Below are 22,617 nucleotides of genomic sequence, written 5' to 3' on the forward strand. Positions count from 1 at the left end.
CTCGTTCTTCCTGTACTTTTTCACCTTGATATATCCACCAGATAGGTTGAAGGTTAACAAGGCACTATCGAGAACATTCTTTATGTGCGTGTAATTCTTTTTCTTGATGTTCCTCGATGAGTCCAAGTTCCAGCATGGGAGTATTCTGGGTACAGAACGATGAGGACGCCCCCCCCCCCCCCCACTGCGTTAAGTATAGCTCAAATTAGCCTCCATGCTTGCAAAGGAATGATTAAAACTTACGAAAAGATATCCGCGGATGACTTACGTGGCATGATAAGGCAGGAGAATCGCTTCCTTGTCCTTATTAGCGATCATGAACTCGCCGATGTACTTGCTTGCATAGTCATGGTCCTCTTTGCAGACAGCCAAGAAGCTCTCGTGCATATAGTACGGGTCCGTGACACAGATATATTTGACGTTCTCGAGCCTGATGAAATACTTGAGATACGGCGCATACATGCGGATGAACTGGAAATCCATCTTGGTCATGTGGAACATGTTGTAGATGTAGTTAAATCGCAGGATGAACTTATCCGCGGGCCATCTCTCAACGTACAACTTCCCGCCCGGCACCTGAGCTGTGTAAAGCGGGTATCCTGGTTTTTCCGAGATGAGAAGGCTTTTCTCTCTGGCCATCACATTTTCATGGAGTCTCCTTAGATCATTGTTCAGTATGTGCTCTGGCGCTCTCGCCGGTAGGATCGGGTCGCCGCCGACATGGAAAGGCTTCGCACCTTCGACATGTATTTTGCCTACCACCCGGGCTTCAGAGGTGGCTAGCTGCTTGAAGCAGCTCTGTTGCTTTTAGGGCCTTTCTTCTCCAGTCTCCTCCTTTGCTTCTTGGCGGGTGGCAGTAGTGATCCCACCATACCTTCCCTAGCCACCACCACCCCCAGTGTCGTCAGGCTAATCAGTGGACGACCCTCGGGTTGTTCCTAGGTAGAGGCAGCATCTTGAAGCGTCTCCTGGGAGGATCGCATGAAGAGAGACATTTTGCATTCCGTCTTAGGACGTTCCAGCTCCAGCAAATCAGGAAGCATCAAGTCATCATCTCCATGCTCATAGCCTGAGTCATAGTCTCGAGCCATCAATCCTCCATCGTCATAGGCGGTATTTAAATACTTGAGAGGGTCATCATCATCATCCTCCATGTCATCATCAGCATTTGCTTCTTCGACGAGGGCGATGTCATCTGGCACTAATGGAGGCTCTCCCTCGCGCCGTTTGCTATCACCCGCCAAGACAGGTGCAGGTAATTTGGTAGGTGGGGTGATGTTCATCCCTTCTTGAGGAGTTGTCGTTGGTGTGATACCGGGTGCCTCGACACGAATAAGAGTCTTCGGACAAGGCGAGAACCAGCTCTTGCATGCGCCAATCCGTTTAGGGGTCTCCTCGTCATCGACTGGTATCGGAGGAGGCAAATCCTCGAAGCCCGCTAAGACACTAGCCACATTAACCTTGAAGACACCATGGGGTATCTCTTGGTTGTGGAACATGTGGTCCTTAGGCTTAACTGAAGGAAATATGTCGTAGAGGCAATAATAAAGTAATTATTTATTTCCTTAATTCATGATAAATGTTTATTATTCATGCTATAATTGTATTAACCGGAAACTTAGTGCATGTGTGAATACATAGACAAAACATATGGTCCCTAGTATGCCTCTACTTGACTAGCTCGTTAATCAAAGATGGTTATGTTTCCTAACCATAGACACGTGTTGTCATTTGATGAATGGGTCACATTATTAGGAGAATGATGTGATGGACATGACCCATCTGTTAGCTTAGCATTATGATCGTGTCAGTTTCATTGCTACTGCTTTCATCATGACGTATACAAGTTCCTCAGACTATGAGATCATGCAACTCCCGAATATCGTAGGAACACTTTGTGTGCTACCAAACGTCACAACATAAATGGGTGACTATAAAGGTGCTCTACAGGTGTCTATAAAGGTGTTTGTTGGGTTGGCATAGATCGAGATTAGGATTTGTCACTCCGTGTTTCGGAGAGGTATCTCTGGGCCCTCTCGGTAATGCTCATCACTATAAGTCTTGCAAGCATTGTGACTAATGAGTTAGTTGCAGGATGAAGTATTATGGAACGAGTAAAGAGACTTGTCGGTAACAAGATTGAGCTAGGTATGATGATACCGACGTTCGAATCTTGGGCAAGTAACATACCGATGACAAAGGGAACAACGTATCTTGTTATGCCATTTGACCGATAAAGATCTTCATAGAATATGTAGGAGCCAATATGAGCATCGAGGTTCTTGAACCAGTAGGGTCCGCACGCTTAATGTTCGATGACGATTTGTATTATGAGTTATGTGATTTGATGACCAAGTTTGTTCAGAGTCCCGGATGAGATCACGGACGTGACGAGGAGTCTCGAAATGGTTGAGACATAACGATTCATATATTTAAAGGTTGCATTTGGACATCAGAATGGTTTCGAGTAGTTCAGGCATTTTTCTGGAGTACCGGGAGGTTACCGGAACCCCCGGGGAGAAGTAATGGGCCTATTGGGCCTTATTGGAGGAAAGGAGAGAGGCCACAAAGGAGGGGCGCGCCCTTCTCTTGCCCAAACTGAATTGGACTATGGGAGGGGGTCGCCCCCCCTCTTTCATTCTCCCCCTCTCTCCCTTCCCTTTCCCTCCGATGGAAGAAGGAAAAGGGGGGGCGAATCCTACTTGGACTAGGAGTCCAAGTAGGACTCCCCCTGCCGCGCCCAACCTGGTCGGCCTCCTCTCTCCCTTCCTCCTTTATATACATGGCCAGGGGGCACCCCATAGATACAAGTTGATCAAGTTGATCTTTTAGCCGTGTGTGGTGCCCCCCTCCAAAGATTTCCACCTCGGTCATATCGTCATAGTGCTTAGGTGAAGCCTTGCACCGGTAACTTCATCGTCACCATCAACACGTCGTTGTGCTGACAAACTCTCCCTCGACCTCAGCTGGATCTAGAGTTCATGGGACGTCACCGAGCTGAACGTGTGCAGATCGCGGAGGTGCCGTACCTTTGGTGCTAGGATCAGTCGGATCATGTAGACGTATGACTACATCAACTGCGTTGTTATAACGCTTCCGCTTTCGATCTACGAGGGTATGTAGACAACACTCTCCCCCCTCGTTGCTATGCATCACCTAGATAGATCTTGCGTGATCGTAGAATTTTTTTGAAATTACCGCGTTCCCCAACAGTGGTATCAGAGCCAAGTCTATGCGTAGATGTTATATGCATGAGGAGAACACAAAGAGTTGTGGGCGATAATAGTCATACTGCTTACCAGCATGTCATACTTTGATTCGGTGGTATTGTTGGATGAAGTAGATCAGACCGAAATTACGCGTATGCTTACACGAGACTGGTTCTACTGATGTGCTTCGCACACAGGTGGTTAGTGAGTGTCTGTTTCTCCAACTTTAGTTGAATGAGTGTGGCTATGCCCAGTCCTTGTTGAAGGTTAAAACAACACACTTGACAAAAAATCGTTGTGGATTTGATGCGTAGGTAAGAACGGTTCTTGCTAGAAGCCCGTAGCAGCCACGTAAAACTTGCAACAACAAAGTAGAGGACGTCTAACTTGTTTTTGCAGGGCTTGCTGTGATGTGATATGGTCAAAGCATGATGTGATATAATTTGTTGTATGAGATAATCATGTTTTGTAACAAAGTTATCGGCAACTGGCAGGAGCCATATGGTTGTCGCTTTATTGTATGCAATGCAATCGCCATGTATTTTTTTTACTTTATCACTAAGAGGTAGCGATAGTCGTAGTAACAATAGTTGGCGAGACGACAATGATGCTACGATGGAGATCAAGGTGTTGCGCCAGTGACGATGGAGATCATGATGATGCTTCGGTGATGGAGATCATGAGCACAAGATGATGATGGCCATATCATGTCACATATTTTGATTGCATTTGATGTCTATCCTTTATGCATCTTATTTTGCTTAGAACGTCGGTAGCATTATAAGATTATTCCTTACTAAATTTCAAGGTACAAGTGTTCTCCCTGAGTATGCACTATTGCTACAGTTCATCGTGCTGAGACACCACGTGATGATCGCATGTGATAAGCTCTATGTTCACATATAACGGGTGCAAGCCAGTTTTGCACACGCAGAATACTCGGGTTAAACTTGACGAGCCTAGCATATGCAGATATGGCCTCGGAACACTGAGACCGAAAGGTCGAGCGTGAATCATATAGTAGATATGATCAACATAGTGATGTTCACCATTGAAAACTACTCCATCTCACGTGATGATCGGACATGGTTTAGTTGATTTGGATCACGTGATCAGTTAAATGATTAGTGGGATGTCTATCTAAGTGGGAGTTCTTAAGTAATATGATTAATTGAACTTTAATTTATCATGAACTTAGTACCTGATAGTATTTTTGCATGTCTATGTTGTTTTAATGGCCCGTGCTACCGTTCCTTTAAATTAATGCGTTCCTAGAGAAAGCTAAGTTGAAAGATGATGGCAGTAACTACACAGACTAGGTTCATAACTTGAGGATTATCCTCATTGCTGCACAGAAGAATTACGTCCTGGAAGCACCACTAGGTGCCAGGCCTGTTGCAGATGCTACTGATGATGTTAAGAACGTCTGGCAGAGCAAAGATGATGACTACTCAGTAGTTCAGTGTGCCATGCTTTACGGCTTAGTATCGGGACTTCAAAGACGTTTTGAACGTCATGGAGCATATGAGATGTTCCAAGAGTTGAAGTTAATATTTCAAGCAAATTCCCGAGTTGAGAGATATGAAGTCTCCAACAAGTTCTACAGCTACAAAATGGAGGAGAATAGTTCTGTTAGTGAACACATACTCAGAATGTCTGGGTACCATAATCACTTGACTCAACTGGGAGTTGATCTTCCAGTTGATTGTGTCATTGACAGAGTTCTTCAATCACTGCCACCAAGCTATAAAGGCTTCATGATGAACTATAATATGCAAGGGATGAACAAGACTATTTTCGAGCTCTTCGCAATGCTAAAGGCCGCGGAGGTAGAAATCAAAAAGGAGCATCAAGTGTTGATGGTCAATAAGACCACTAGTTTCAAGAAAAAGGGCAAAAGGAAGAAAGGGAACTTCAAGAAGAATGGCAAAAAGGTTACTGCTCAAGAGAAGAAACCCAAGTCTGGACCTAAGCTTGAAATTGAGTGCTTCTACTGCAAAGGGACTGGTCACTAGAAGCGGGACAGCCCCAAGTATTTGGCGGATAAGAAGGATGGCAAAGTGAAAGGTATATTTGATCTACATGTTATTGATGTGTACTTAATTAATGCTCGCAGTAGCTCCTGGGTATTTGATACTGGTTCTGTTGCTCATATTTGCAACTCGAAACAGGGGCTACGAATTAAGCAAAGATTGGCTAAGGACGAGGTGACGATGCGCGTGGGAAATGGTTCCAAAGTCGATGTGATCGCGGTCGGCACGCTACCTCTACATCTACCATCGGGATTAGTTTTAGACCTAAATAATTGTTATTTGGGGCCAGCGTTGAGCATGAACATTATATCTAGATCTTGTTTAATGCGAGACGGTTATTCATTTAAATCAGAGAATAATGGTTATTCTATTTTTATGAGTAATATCTTTTATGGTCATGCACCCCTGCTAAGTGGTCTATTTTGTTGAATCTCGATAGTAGTGATACACATATTCATAGTGTTGAAGCCAAAAGATTGAAGTTTAATAATGATAGTACAACTTATTTGTGGCACTGCCATTTGGGTCATATCGGTGAAAAGCGCATGAAGAAACTCCATGCTGATGAACTTTTGGAATCACTTGATTATGAATCACTTGATTATGAATCACTTGGTGCTTGCGAACCGTGCCTTATGGGAAAAATGACTAAAACTCCGTTCTCCGGAACAATGGAACGAGCTACTGACTTGTTGGAAATAATACATACCGATGTATACGGTCCAATGAGTATTGATGCTCGTGGTGGGTATAGTTATTTTCTTATCTTCACAAATGATTTGAGCAGATATGGTTATATCTACTTAATGAAGCATAAGTCTGAAACATTTGAAAAGTTCAAAGAATTTCAGAGTGAAGTGGAAAATCATGGTAACAAGAAAATAAACATTCTACGATCTGATCATGGAGGAGAATATTTGAGTTACGAGTTTGGTCTTCATTTGAAACAACATGGGATAGTTTCACAATTAACGCCACCTAGAACACCACAGTGAAATGGTGTGTCCGAATGTCGTAACCGTACTTTATTGGGTATGGTGCGATCTATGATGTCCCTTACTGATTTACCGCTATCATTTTGGGGTTATGCTTTATAGACGGTTGCATTCACTTTAAATAGGGCACCATCAAAATCCGTTGAGACGACGCCTTATGAACTGTGGTTTGGCAAGAAACCAAAGTTGTCGTTTCTTAAAGTTTGGGGCTGCGATGCTTATGTGAAAAAGCTTCAACCTAATAAGCTCAAACCCAAATCGGAGAAGTGTGTCTTCACAGGATACCCAAAGGAAACTGTTGGGTACACCTTCTATCACAGATCCGAAGGCAAAATCTTTGTTGCTAAGAATGGAAGCTTTCTAGAGAAGGAGTTTCTCTCGAAAGAAGTGAGTGGGAGAAAAGTAGAACTCAATGAGGTAATTGTACCTTATCCCTTATTGGAAAGTAGTTCATCACAGAAATCAGTTCCCGTGATTCCTAGACCAATTAGTGAGCAAGCTAATGATGATGATCATGAAGCTTCAGATCAAGTTACTACCGAACCTCGTAGGTATTCCAGAGTAAGATCCACACCAGAGTGGTACGGTAATCCTGTTCTAGAAGTCATGTTACTAGACCATGATGAACCTACAAACTATGAGGAAGCAATGATGAGCCCAGATTCTGCGAAATGGCTTGAGGCCATGAAATCTGAGATGGGATCCATGTATGAGAACAAAGTCTGGACTTTGGTGGACTTGCCTGATGATCGGCAAGCCATACAAAACAAATGGATCTTTAAGAAGAAGACTGACGCAAACGGTAATGTTACTGTTTACAAAGCTTGACTTGCTGCGAAAGGTTTTCTTCAAGTTCAAGAAGTTGACTACGATGAGACTTTCTCACCCGTAGTGATGCTTAAGTCTGTCCGAATGATGTTAGCAATTGCTGCATTTTATGATTGTTAAATTTGGCAAATGGATGTCAAAACTGCATTCCTGAATGGGTTTCTGGAAGAAGAGTTGTATATGATGCAACCAGAAAGTTTTGTCGATCCAAAGGGTGCTAACAAAGTGTGCAAGCTCCAGCGATCCATTTATGGACTGGTCCAAGCCTCTCGGAGTTGGAATAAACACTTTGATAGTGTGATCAAAGCATAAGGTTTTATATAGTCTTTTGGAGAAGCCTATATTTACAAGAAAGTTAGTGGGAGCTCTGTAGCATTTCTAATCTTATATGTAGATAACATATTGTTGATTGGAAATGACATAGAATTTCTGGATAGCATAAAGGGATACCTGAATAAGAGTTTTTCTATGAAAGACCTCGGATAAGCTGCTTACATATTGGGCATCAAGATCTATAGAGATAGATCAAGACGCTTAATTGGACTTTCACAAAGCATGTACCTTGATAAAGTTTTGAAGAAGATCAAAATGGATCAGTCAAATAAAGGGTTCTTGCCTGTGTTACAAGGTGTGAAGTTGAGTCAGACTCAATGCCCAACCACTGCAGAAGATAGAGAGATAATGAAAGTCATTCCATGTGCTTCAGCCATATGTTCTATCGTGTATGCAATGCTGTGTACCAGACCTGATGTATGTCTTGCTATAAGCATAGCAGGGAGATACCAAAGTAATCCCGGAGTGGAGCATTGGACAGCGGTCAAGAACATCCTAAAGTACCTGAAAAGGACTAAGGATATATTTCTCGTTTATGGAGGTGAAAAAGAGCTTGTCGTAAATGGTTACGTCGATGCAAGCTTTGACACTGATCCGGATGACTCTAAGTCACAAACCGGGAACGTATTTTTATTAGATGGAGGAGCTATTAGTTGGTGCAGTTCCAAGCAAAGCATCGTGACGGGATCTACGTGTGAAGTGGAGTACATTGCTGCTTCGGAAGCAACAAATAAAGGAGTTTGCATGAAGGAGTTCATATCCGATCTAGGTGTCATACCTAGTGCATCGGGTCCAATGAAAATCTTTTGTGAGAATACTGGTGCAATTGCCTTGGCAAAGGAATCCAGATTTCACAAGAGAACCAAGCACATCAAAAGACGCTTCAATTACATATGTCATCAAGTGTCGGAGGGGGACATAGAGATTTGCAAGATGCACAAGTACCTGAATGTTGCAGACCCGTTGATAAGCCTCTTCCACGAGCAAAACATGATCAACACCAAAGCTCAATGGGTGTTAGAATCATTACTATGTAATCTAGATTATTGACTCTAGTGCAAGTGGGAGACTGAAGGAAATATGCCCTAGAGGCAATAATAAAGTTATTATTTATTTCCTTAATTCATGATAAATGTTTATTATTCATGCTATAATTGTATTAGCCGAAAACTTAGTACATGTGTGAATACATAGACAAAACATATAGTCCCTAGTATGCCTCTACTTGACTAGCTCGTTAATCAAAGATGGTTATGTTTTCTAACCATACACACGTGTTGTCATTTGATGAACGGGATCACATCATTAGGAGAATGATGTGATGAACATGACCCATCTGTTAGCTTAGCATTATGATCGTGTCAGTTTCATTGCTACTGCTTTCTTCATGACGTATACAAGTTCCTAAGACTATGAGATTATGCAACTCCCGAATATCGTAGGAACACTTTGTGTGCTACCAAACGTCACAACATAAATGTGTGATTATAAAGGTGCTCTACAGGTGTCTCTGAAGGTGTTTATTGGGTTGGCATAGATCGAGATTAGGATTTGTCACTCCGTGTTTCGGAGAGGTATCTCTGGGCCCTCCAGGTAATGCTCATCACTATAAGCCTTGCAAGCATTGTGACTAATGAGTTAGTTGCAGGATGAAGTATTACGGAACGAGTAAACAGACTTGCCGGTAACGAGATTGAACTAGGTATGATGATATCGACGATCGAATCTTGGGCAAGTAACATACCGACGACAAAGGGAACAACATATGTTGTTATGCCGTTTGACCGATAAAGATCTTCGTAGAATATGTAGGATCCAATATGAGCATCCAGGTTCCGCTATTGGTTATTGACTGAAGATATGTGTCGGTCATGTCTACATAGTTCTCGGACCCGTAGGGTCCGCACGCTTAACGTTCGATGACGATTTATATTATGAGTTATGTGATTTGATGATGGAAGTTTTGTCAGAGTCCCAGATGAGATCACGGACATGATGGGAAGTCTCAAAATGGTCGAGACACAAAGATTCATATATTGGAAGGTTCCATTTGTACATCAGAATGGTTCCGAGTGGTTCAGGCATTTTTCCGGAGTACCGGGAGGTTACTGGAACCTCTCGGGAGAAGTAATGGGCCTATTGGGCCTTATTGGAGGAAATGAGAGAGTCCACAAGGGAGGGGCGCGCCCTCCCCTTTCCCAAACCGAATTGGACTAGGGGAAGGGGCCGGCCCCCCTCTTTCCTTCTCGCTCTCTCTCCCTTCCCTTTCCCACCGATGGAAGAAAGGAAAAGGGGGGGCCGAATCCTACTTGGACTAGGAGTCCAAGTAGGACTCCCCCTGCCGCACCCAACCTGGCCAGCCTCCTCTCTCCCTTCCTCCTTTATATACATGGCCAGGGGGCACCCCATAGAGACAAGTTGATCAAGTTGATCTTTTAGCCGTGTGCAGTGCCCCCCTCCACAGATTTCCACCTCAGTCATATCATCGTAGTGCTTAGGCGAAGCCCTGCGCCGGTAACTTCATCATCACCGTCAACACGCTGTCATGCTGATGAAACTCACCCTCGAGCTCAGCTGGATCTAGAGTTCGTGGGATGTCACCGAGCTGAACGTGTGCAGATCGCGGAGATGCCGTACCTTTGGTGCTAGGATCAGTCGGATCGTGAAGACGTACGACTACATCAACCGCGTTGTCATAACGCTTCTGCTTTCGGTCTACGAGGGTACGTAGACAACACTCTCCCCTCTTGTTGCTATTCATCACCTAGATAGATCTTGTGTGATCGTAGGAAATTTTTTGAAATTACCGCGTTCCCCAACATTAATGATCGTTGCCTTTCCCACGTCCACCTTCTGGCCATTGATGTCGTAGAGTAGGGTGCACGGGGTATCGTCGGCCTACGAAGACATGTCTGCGATGTCAAATATCTGAAATGCAACTAAAACGGAAGACTATAGACATGGTGGTGAAAAGGGTATGACGCGTAATTATTGTGAGGGCGTCGAGCTTAGCCATAGATGAAGCCCCGCCGAGCATGCCAGAGAGGGAGGTCGGGCTGACATGAACAGGAGTGGGACCTTTTGCAGTTGCTTCAGCAGGTGCTGGTGGTGTGATGGTCACTGAATTGCTCCCGACATAACTGGGAAGGGGAAAGTCCTCTGGCCCTTTATTTAGATTGCTCTTCGACCAATCGATAATTGACGGAATCAAGCTGGTGATAATTGCAGATTGGAAGTTTGTCGTGATGTCAGCCACCGCTTCATTGACCGTTGTATTGACTACCCTGAGAAACTCTTGTTTGGTCTCAGCTTTGGTCTTATTGACCGCAATCGTGACCTTCTCGTCGAGGGTCTGCCGAGTAAGCAACCATCTCTTCCTTCTTTCCTCTGGCTGCTCGTCGTAGCACATCTTCCATGAGGCGCCATCTCCGACGCAGTGCACACGTCGATAGGACGGTAGTTTGTCCACCGGGATATTTTTCAGTATGTTCAGGGCCTGGTTAAAAGGGGTGTCCCACTTGGGCCTCGCCGACGACTGTGATGACTCATCGCTTTCGACTACCTTTTGGTGCTGCTCTTTCTGCAAAAGGAACATGGATGGTTTACTAATGTGACAAAACTTGTAGTCGAATTGATTGGAAACTAATATGATAATGTGGTAATATAACTATTACCAGAAGTCTCATGAACTCCCTCATGTTCGGGTCCCTGTAAAAGATCTTTTTGACGCGGTCCCACTTGTACCGGGCCCTGATCCAGTCACGCTCCATCGGGTCGGTCAACTCTACCAAGGGGTCTAGGATTCCATGACTTTCACGTTCGACATCCTCCTTGGCCCATACGTGCCTCTTCCCCTCGTAACCACGGCTTCCAAAGCGGTGGGGAGGCGTGTTCTTGGCCTGGAGCGCCTTCATTTTCTCCGACCTTGCCTTGACTTCTTCTTTAGCGCAAGTCTCCTTGAAATTTTCAAAGTCCTCTTCCTTTATTGACGGATTGTCAGCATGAATCTTGGACCACGGTTCATTCTTTGCAATCACGCTTCATATGTGGTATCTTCTTCAACTTCTCGTCGTTGATGTTCACGGTTTCCCTGAGGATGCATCCTAGTTGATTTCCCCAGCACGAGCGCGCTTCCTCTGGCGTTGTTATCTCTAATTTCTTGGGTGCATCTCCGTGACCATAATTTGTCTGATACCGAGCTCATTTGGTCTTCGTGTCCTCTTCTACTTCGGTGCTTTACCGGCTACGACAGAATCGTTGCCGGTCTCGGGGTGGTGTCGGTGCCAGTGCTGGTGCCGTGTCAGCGTCGGTGTCGGGGTTGGGGCCACTGCCGCCACCCTGCCCCGCAACAGGCGTTCGTCCAGGTAATCGAAATAACGATTTGCTGCCTCGACGGGGTCTTCTTCGAGGCGATCAGAACCCCCGACTTCTGCGTGGCTAGACATGTTTCCTATTCAACAATTGTAAATAAAAGATATAATGAAGAGAAAAAGGGGCCTATATTTGGTCGGAATGTTGATTCATTCCCCTTCCGCAAATCCCGACCACTCCATATGTCCTAGTTTCTAGCACAGATCACGGAAATTTTCGGCATGGCCTTTGCTAAAAAGTGGACATATGGAGCGCCTGAAATTTGCCAGAACGGAAATGAATCAACATTTCGGCAAAACATAGGCCACTCGGATATGCTTCGACATTCAACCAACATTGCAAAATCATATAACATCAATGACATATATCATTTGCAAAATATATCATTCAAGCAAGTACATAGAGTGAAATGACCTCACTAAACATTGCAAAATAGTGGTATTTCCAAAAACCAAAATGACCTCACTAAACCTTTTGTATTATATATACCTACAAAAATTCCTAAATGCTCTCTCTCTCTCTCTCTGCTACTGCCCTTACCAACTAAATTGCCCAATAAACTAATTTGCCACTGTTTTTTTTTCTAAATGCTCTCTCTCTCTCTCTGCTACTATCATAAACTAATTTGCTACTATTTTTTCCTAAATGATCTCTCTCTCTCTCTCTCTCTCTCTCTCTCTGCTAATTTTCCTAGCTAAATGCCCTAGCTAATTTTCCTAGCTAAATGCCCTAGCTAAAAATGCCCTAGCTAATTTTCCTAGCTAAATGCCATAGCTGATTTTCCCTACCTAACTACTCTCTATTAACTCAAAATTTTACCAATTTTGTTTAAAGCAGCAACAACATCACCTAATTATTGCGGTAAAAGAAATTTCTATAACTTTTGACATATGAACCCTAGAACCCTAGAAATTTTCTTTGCTAATAAATATTTTCTCCTAATAAACATTCCTAAATTGAACCCTAAAAATGATTCCTACTGCCTACCTAATTGAACCCTAAATTGAAAACCTAGTTTCATTTCTAAAAAAAAGAAAACCTAATTGACAAAGAGAGGGCGAGGTGGGGGCAGGGGGTCGGCCAGTGCCTGAAGGGGTCGGAGCGGCGGTGGTGCGGACGAGGAGCAGGTCGGAGTGGCGCCAGCACGGACAAGGAGCAGGTCGGAGCAGCGGCGGCACGGACGAGAAGTCCGAAGCGGCGGTGGCATGGTTGAGGAGGAGGTCGGAGCGGCGGCGCCGCAGACAAGGAGGAGGTCGGAGCGGCATGCAGAGGCTCGGACCAGCGTCGAGGTCCAGGTTGAGGGGTGACGGCCGGCGAGCAGGGGCGACGGCGGCGCGCGATAGCAGAGAGGAGGGGGAGAGGTGGGAGAGTGGGGGGAATGGGACTTGGCAAAAAATTTGAGCCCGCGCGGTGGTTAACTCAAAATAGCAGTAGCACTGGATTAGGACTTAGCGCTATAGCTAAGTTGTGCACCATCGTCATTAGCACGTCTCTCATATAGAAATACTCTCCTTTGCTGGCATCCCATGTCCATGCCGATGTTTTCCATAACCTGTCTAGCTCCTCTTTTAGAAGCCCCATATATAGGTTAATGTTATTTCTCGGTTGTTTAGGCCGTTGAATCAGCATGCTCATGTGTATGTACTTTGTCTTCATGCACTTCCATGGGGGGAGGTTGTACATCCATACAAAGATGGGCCATGTGTTGTGGTTGGTGTTCTGGTATCCAAACGGATTCATGCCATCGGTACTCACACGAAGCACGGCGTTCCTTGGATCTTCTGTAGCAAATCCATATACGGTGTTGAATGCTTTCCACTAGCTAGCATTTGCAAGGTGTCTCAGCTTCGGATCATCTCCATCATCGGGCTTCTTCCTCTCCGTGTGCCAGCACATGATCTTTGCTTCCTTAGGATCTACGAACTACCGCTTTCGACGGGGAGTGATCGAAAAGTACCATACAACTTTCTGTGGAGCTTTCTTTCCTGCCTTCTTGTATTGATAAGCATTGCACACTGGACAACTAATTTTTTCGGCGTGCTCCCCCCGATAAATGATGCAATGGTTGATGCATGCGTGGTACCTAATGTGCGGAAAATCAAAAGGGCAAACGATTTTCTTGGCCTCCTCGACACTAGTAGGACAAAGGTTCCCCGCAGGAAGAACTTTATTATGTAGATACTTCAAATGGTCATCGAGGCTTTTGTCTGTCCCTTTGTTTTTGGCCTTCGTCTTTAGAAGTTCGAGCGTTAAACTCAAGCGGTCGCCTCGGGATCGCAATCGTTATACAATGGAGTCTTCGAGTTTACTTCAAGTTGTGTCATCATGGCCTCCTCTCTAGAAGAAGCTCTCCCACTAGTCGTACTCTTGTGAAGGAGGTCTCGAACATGAGGGTCCTGCATGACTGCACTTAGTAGCGTCGAAGACTGCGGCGTGACCGCCGCCTCTTCTCTGCCATGTTCGGACTCTTCTTCACCATGTCCGGAGTCTTCTCCGCCGCCATCATTTTTGGACTCTTCCCCGCATCATGTCCGGCGCCGTCGTCTTCGTGTCGATCGGTCATCTCTTCGTCTAGGCCCATGTCATTATTCCCTGCCATGTGAACGTCCTTATCATCATCTTCACTTATCCGCCGAGTATAGCCATCCATGAAACCATTCATCAGCAGGTGCGCCTTCAAACTGCCACGATCAAAAGGGTCCAAAAAGACTCCTTCTTTGCATCTTGTACAGGGACATCTAATCCTAGTCCGATTATTTGCATACCTGTCCATCACCGCGGATAGCAAGTATCGCACCACCTTCCATCCACTCACCTTCATGACCGACTACACGGTATAACAAGCAAAAGGGTTATAAACAAAATGCATGCATGCATCAAAGTCATATAAAAATTTGGCATGACCTTGCTAAAAATAGGACATATCGAGTTTGCACGAAATTCATCGAAACGGCAATAAATCGACATTCCGGCAAAACATAAGCAACTCGGGGGCATGTCACTCGCACAAATCTCTCCATATCCCAAACACACATATTCCCATTTCTTGAAATGCACAACTTTTTACTCACCTATCTCCCGAGAAAGACCGAGCATGGTTAGATGAGGCCTTTTGCTACCTATAGGGATCGAAAGTGTGGATGGCTAAATAGCTAGCTATATCTAGTTGTTGGGGAGGAGAGATGACACTAGCTAACTAATGGAGAGGGAGAGAGATGAGCTAGCTAGATCTATATCTATGGAATGGAGGGAGAGCCAAATAAATGAGGTAGCTAGATAGAGATGCCAAGGCCATTTATGGAGAGGAGTTGTGGTGGAGGGGGGCATTAATGGGGAGAGAAGAGAGGTAGGAGGAAGAGAGAAGAAGGGCAACAATGGTGAGGGGAGAGGGCAAAGGAGGGGGGAGAGGGCAAAGGGGGGAGGAGGGGGAGAGGGGGTGAAAAGGTGGCACCAGCCACGCCTGTCAGTGGCGCTTTTTTCTAGAACGCACTGTCGCTATGGTACTCAGTAGTAGCGCTTTCCAAAAGTGCTACTATTATGTGGGGCCCATTAGCAGTAGCGGTGCTGTAAAATAAAGCGCTACTGCTAAAGTCTTAGTAGTAGCATTTTTTTCTGGACAGCGCTGCTAATACAGCTAGCATTGGTGTGCTCATTGGGTCCCACTTAATAGTAGCGCTTTTTGCGTTTCCAGCGCTACTACTAAAGCATTACTTGTAGCGCTGCCACGAACCAGCGCTACTGCTATTAGCAGCAACGCGTACTATTTTCCAGAGCTACTACTGATGTCCTACCTATAAGCATTTCCCTAGTAGGAAAAGGAGAGGTACAAATCTCTTGGCAATTCATTTCATGTGGATACAGTTACTCACCACTTGTCTGTGCCGAGGAACATGTTTCTGGAGAGGTACAAATCTCTTGGCAATTCATTTTAAATGGATACAGTTACTTACCACTTGTCTGTGCTGAGGAACATGTTTATTGATGATATAAAAGTACTGTCCTGATTCACTGGTATTGGAGGAGGAGAGGTAGCGCTACACAAGCTTGGAATCCACATGAGGACAGTGCTTTTTGTAGAGATATCTGAAGTGAATAAGAGGATTTTGAGAAGTTGGTGGAAGCAGACTCAGACAGGCGAGTTGATTCAGATTCCAGACGTGAAGACTCTAACTGATGATAAAATCAAGTCATTTATTGAAAGAATTGGCGGCTCTGACTTGATGATTGGGGGCAGCCCATGCAACAATCTCGCCGGCAGAAATCGGTTCCACCGTGACGGTCTAAAGGGCGAGCACTCTTCTCTATTCTACCAGTACCCCAGAATCTTGAACACCGTCAAGTCGGTGATGGCGAGGATGTAGCATTTAGCTATGAGTTCCGCTTCGGTACATCCCCCTCACAAAACTATGTATGGGCAATATAGTCATTTCACATATCGTACATAGTTTTGTATGTACCTATTTATGTATGGCGGGCGTCGGGCGGTCTAAAGGGCGAGCACTCTTCTCTATTCTACCAGTACCCCAGAATCTTGAACACCGTCAAGTCGGTGATGGCGAGGATGTAGCATTTAGCTATGAGTTCCGCTTCGGTACACCCCCCTTCGGTGATGGCGTCAATACAGTGTTATTTGCACATTATTTTTTTTCTAATCTTCTAGAATAACGGCTGCACTATGTGGGGATCGAACCTACAACTTCTCCTTCAATACTCAAGGCACTAACCACTAGAATAGCTTAACAGTCGTACCAAGGTACTTGTTTCCTTCTTCTTATTGAACGATAACGCTAATAAAAAAGGATGCGTCTCCAATCTGATTTTTTTAGTTTGTCCATTTTTCTTCGGGGATTTTTCATTCTCCATTTTCTTTTCTTTTTTCTTATTTCTTTCTATTTTCGTTTCCTTTTCTTAATTTGCAAACCTTTTAAAATGAAAAAGAATATAGATCACCTGGAGGATCGCAGCTCCACTTCCACCGCCTTCTCTACACGTCACGTGCCTCATGGCCAGCAACACTAGGTTTTTACAACTGGCCCGTTGTTGCGATGTCTCTCGTCGCAACAACGTCTATTGCAGGATCTGGATCCTTGAGAGAAGTCGTCTCTTGTGTTTCTCCCAAGCTCTCGTCGTTGCCTCTCCGCACGGCTCCAACTACCTCGAGCTCCATCGAGTCCCCGTCTCCCTGTGCTGCTCTGACTGCAGCCACCGGGTGTTCGGGTTGGCCAGAAGGCTCCCTGTGAGAGCATGTTATTTTTCTTGACATCCTTCAAATGGCCCAATTTTTTCCCACCAGTTTCTATGACAACTTCAAGGCACCATGCAAAGTTGTTTGAGTTTTCAACAATTCTTGCATTTTCTAGAGTTTACCCGGTGAAAAAAGTCGATAAATAGCCGAACGTGACGCAACTTGTATACTGTGTCAGAATTTGTTCAAACCAGACATGGATGCCTACCATGGGCATGCCTAGCTAATGAAAAAGTTGAGGTTATTTCATGGATGTCCAAAAATAGACCATGTTCAATGAAGGATTTCGGGTAGACTAGAAGGGTCCGTTTGAGAGCGTATTTATTTCAACGAAAGATTTCGAGTAGGCAAGAAGGGTCCTTTTGCAAAGTTGGGTCATTTGAAGGATGTCAAAAATAGACCATTCACAATGAAGGGTGTTTGGTTAGGGCGAGAAGGGACCTTTTGAAAGCACATTCTTTTTCGACATCCGTTAAATGGCCCCAAATTTTTGACATCAACTTATATTAAAAATTCAAGGCATCCTGCGAAATTATTTGGATTTTTGACAAGTTTTGCATTTTTTGGAGTTCTCTCGTGAAAAAGGGACGATAATGGCCGGACGTGCCGCAATGTGCAAACAGTGTCGAGAATCGTTCAAACCTGGCATGGATGCCTCATATATCCATGTCAGACTGCTGCAAGAAGTCGGGGTCTTTTATCCATGTTAAAAAAATAACAGTTGAGAGGAGTGTGCTAAACTAGGCCAGACGGGTGCGCATCCTTGCGCATTTAGTTTTTTCTAATTATAAAGTTCAAAAGGGAGAAAAATGAATCAACGAAAAAAGAAAATAAAAAATACTAGAAAAATAAAAAATACATTTAGGCCTTGCTTTAACTAGGCGATGACATCGCTCCCGCCGGGTGCCTTTTGGGCCGACCCAAGCATTCACGGACTTAAAAAAACTTTATCAGTTTTGAAAGGAAATGTTGACGATTTGAAACAAAATTGCTGCCTTTGACAAATGTTCGTAAAAGTTAAAAAGAATTTGTATATTTGGAAAAAAGTTCATGGATTTGAAAACAAAGATTGTAAACTTAAGAAAATATTCACAAATTTTAAAAGTTCATGGATTTTAGGAAAGGTTCACAATTTAAAAATAGTTCATGAATTTTAATAAAGAAAAGATAAAAAAATAGAAGGAAAATACGACAATTAATAACCCAAAAAATAAAACCACAAATTTTAAAAACGGGTCATGTTTTGAAAGATGTTCGGAAATTGTTCATGTTTTGAAATTTTGCTCAAATTTCAAAATATGTTTTCTCAACTTTGTTCATAAACTCAATAACTATTGACTTTTTTTTTCAATTAAGGTTTCTTATTTGTTCAGAAAATATTTCTGATATGTGAACACTGTTATGTTTTATTAAAGGTTTTGCGCTATAAAGTACAACAAACAATTGTAGGGCGAAGTGGTTAGCAGCGCCTGGCATCAAGTGTGAGGTCTTGGGTTCAATTCGTCATGAGCTCCTTTTTTTCTCAGTATTTTTAGGCTTATATTGAACGTGGCCTGCCTTAATGGGCCGGCCCATGTAATTCGTATACGACTCACCACATACTTTAGTAAAAAGATCATCTTGTCCTTTATTATGAAGGGGTATGGAGTAATCTCAGCCATTGATGTGTTCAGGTGGGGTGTACCGAAGCAGACATGATCATCTTTGTCCGAACACTACTAGGTAAAACCCTAGTAGTAGCGCTGGTTTTGTGCTCACTAGTAGCGCGGGTAGGCGCGCTACTAATAAGACGCTACAGCTATTGCTTAGCAGTAACGCGTGCCCGCCCACGCTACTGCTAGGATAAATAGCTGCAGCGTTTGTTCAGTACCACGCTACTGCTAAGGTAACTACTTGCAGCGTGTTTTCTGTCCATCGCTACTAGTACTTTTTTATTTTATTTTTTATTTTTAGTGTATTTATGCGTCATCGTACAAATATTGGTACAATACCAGTTATGAGGTTTACATCATTATGTCCATAACCGTGTGTCAAATGAAGGTGGATTAGGTTCAAGTGGAGGCAATATGTGGTGCATGTCAAAAGTATACTACTAATCCAAACTTGATCTAGTTTGGACTAGTAGTACTTTCGATGTGCACCACATGTTGCCTCCACTTGAATCTCATCCGCCAGCACAAGCTATTTAATCATCATCATAGTCATTACCACCAACAGTATTTATTTAATCACCACTAACACTAGCTAATAATAATCATCATAGTCATTACCACCAACACTAGCTATTTTATCATCATATTAATATAGTGTAGCACATCATCATCCTCAAACTCATTTCTAGCTAGCTAATCACTCATGCTGCTCTCTCTTAGGTAAAATAACATAAAACATGTATAGCTCTCCTCCTTGATCAAGCTGGAGCATGCAGATGAACTTGTCTCCTAATCGTGGGTAGCACATTTGTTTGCTGCCCCTTAGTACTTCTCTGCGCTCCCCCATCACATATTTGATCCAGTCTTGCACTATTAAGCATCCGTCGCTAATCTTGAATGCACTAAAGTAATCTGTAGGATATCTTGGTCGTAAGCTGCTAATACTCATGGTACCTTTAGTCTTGATCCCATAAGGCACAACATTCATCGGGAGTCCCTGTTGAAGAACATCGTATGGTAACATACTTAGCAATGAAGTTTAGTTTCAAAAATAATGTATGGAAAAGATGCACTGATGACAAATAGTAAAAATCTTACCATCCTTCCTAAATAGATGTGACCGTAGTTCATTACGAACACTATTGGTCGCAAATTTTCAGTACTAACATTTCTAAATGCAGGAAGAAAATTTGTCATGACAGTATCAAGATCCTCAAGCCATGAAACATAATGACTGAGCTCCTCGCAGTTGAGTTCAGCCCCAGGACAGTATACGGTCCTGTCTACCAAGCGCTGGACATGTTTGCTTGCACCGAAATAAGCTTACAATACAAATTAGTTGTCAACTATTTTTGAATAAACAATATCAAAGACATAAATATGGTTGAGAAACTTCATAATGGTATAACTGGAGGCGTCTGCACATCGACCCAGATGTCGGTATTACCTTCAATATCATCTTCCGGACGAATATCAAAGGTGATAACCATATCAGGCTCAAATGAATAAGTCTTGCATAGTGCTCGCCATGTTTTGCATCCAAAATAGGTGTAGTCGTCTGAATTGTACAATTTTGCATGGAAAATATAACCATGCTTGGTCTTCAAATAAACTTTCTTTTCCTCCATACTATGACTGAAACATATCTTGTCCAATACAAAAACTCTTGCATGGCAGGGGATACGCTAGTAGAATAGTAAAAAAATATAAGTTGAAGCAAATGAAACAGATGTCATGCTTAATTACGAAAAAAGACTTGTCATTGTGACTTACTGTATCCACTTCGAAGTTCTTGTCCAGCTTGATGCTAAAGCGCCTATCATTATCTAGGAAGATTCCGTCGCACAGGTCGCGCTCGTCTTCGCAGTATTTGCAAATACCGAAATCATTTTCGTCGTCAGACATTTCCTATGTTCATAGTTAAAACATTAATTGAAAATTGATCGAAGACAACTACCAAGATACTCAACACACAAATCCAGGGCACTCGATATTTCCTACATATTCTGGCACAAGTCATGCCAAAATTCACGGAAAAATCCGGCATGACCTTTGCTAAAATAGGACATATCGAGCGCCTGAAATTTGCCGGAACGGAAATGAATCAACACTCCGGCAAAACATAGGCCACTCGGAGGTGTAACCTGCAAACATGACCGGCCACTTGGATATTGAGCAACACAAGATATACATTTCAAAATATCTTATAGGACTCAAATTAGCATGCATTCAATAAGCAAAAGTAAATCATCTCATACGTCCGTACATCGTCGAATATTATCACTAATACATCACGAATAGTGTCATACATATAACATCACTAATACAACTAAAACCCTAGCGCACGACGGGTATCGGCGCGGGCGGTTGACACCCACAGAGAAGGAACCATCACGGGATCATAGCTCCAGTGAGATCCCCGGAGAACCTGCCAGGTATTGGAGAACGGCATGTGCTCCAACGCAAACAAGTAGCGGCGGACGTGCGTGTCCTCCTCACTGACATGGTGACGCACCACCTCCGCGGAGTCCTCGAGCCTCTGGATCGTCACTGGCCCACGCGACCGCCACCAAAGAAGGTTCGGGTCAACGACAGGCTGGCTCCTCACCAACCTGCGCCCCCCGGTAGGTAGCGCCTCCCAGTACCACCCCGGCGGAGCCCAGTCCCGGACATGGCCGATCTGGTCAAGCAGGTGTCGTCCTCCGCCGACTCGACGACGAGGATGCGGGATAGGAATCGTCCACGTCGAGGCGGGAAAAATTGCTTTAACTAAAAAATAGAAACAAGTTCTTACTAACTAGTTCTATTAATTCAACTAGTTCTTACTAAAAATAAACTTACTATAAATAAAAATATTCTAGTACCTAATTAGTACCTAGTTCTTAATATGGAACTAAAATAAACTTACTATAAATAAAAATAAACTTAATATGCAACTAAAATATAAAGAAACCCTAGGCAGAGGTAGGGGAGAGGAAGGAGCGGGCGTGCTCACCTCGGGTGCCTGCGACGAGGGAGGGGCAGGGCGGCGTCGAGGTCGGGGTCGGGGCTCGGGCGCGCGGCGGATGGCGGCCGGTGTCGAGGTCGGGGTCGGGGCGGCGTAGAGGGTGCGGAGAGCGCGCGGCGGCCGACGGGCGACGGCGGCGGCGAGAGTGGAGAGAGTTGGATTTGGGGGAAGTGGCTGCGTGGGGAAGGACGAACCCCGTGGTTAAGTCAGAAGTAGCAGTAGCGCGTTCAAGGAAAAGCGTTGCTGCTATCTTAGCTACAGCGCGTTCTCTGATACACGCTACTGCTACTCCTTTCTCTTTTTTTCCCTTTTTCATTTAGTTTTCTTCACATTTTATTTGTTTCCTTTCACCTTATTCTATTTCTTTCATTTTCAATTACCTTTCCATTTTATTTCCATTTAATTTTATAACCTTTAGCAGCTGCGAGTTTATATTAAAACGCGCTGCTACAAACAACGTAGCGGTAGCGCGGTTTGCCATAGATCGCTACTACTATGTGTAGCCTATAGGCTAAGCCGTGGGAATTTTAATAGTAACGTGTGTACAGCAAGACGCGCTACTGCTAGATCTTTATCTGCAGCGCGGTTTCCTCGGGCGCGCTACTGCTAATTAGCACCAACGTGCTTTTTTGACTCACACTACTCCTAAAGTTTTGTGTATAAGGTTTTCCCTAGTAGTGGAAGGAAGTCTACCATTGGTCCTTTTAACTCTTGTCGGAGTTTAATTTCCATCGCCAACTCTGATAAGTGTTGTTACTGAATCAACAAAGCGTGTGGTTTGATTGTTATTGATGACTGAGTATTTTTATGATACTTATGGCTGCGTCATAAATTTGACCTTTTGAAGTTCTGAACTTACACTTGGAAGATTTGGCATCTGGCCTTACATATTTGTTCTTTTGTAGTTCCTGTTGGCTGAAAAAGAGGTAAAATCATGAAGACGT

This window comes from Triticum aestivum, chromosome 3B (genome assembly GCF_018294505.1).
Source record: "Triticum aestivum cultivar Chinese Spring chromosome 3B, IWGSC CS RefSeq v2.1, whole genome shotgun sequence".
Lineage (NCBI taxonomy): Eukaryota > Viridiplantae > Streptophyta > Magnoliopsida > Poales > Poaceae > Triticum > Triticum aestivum.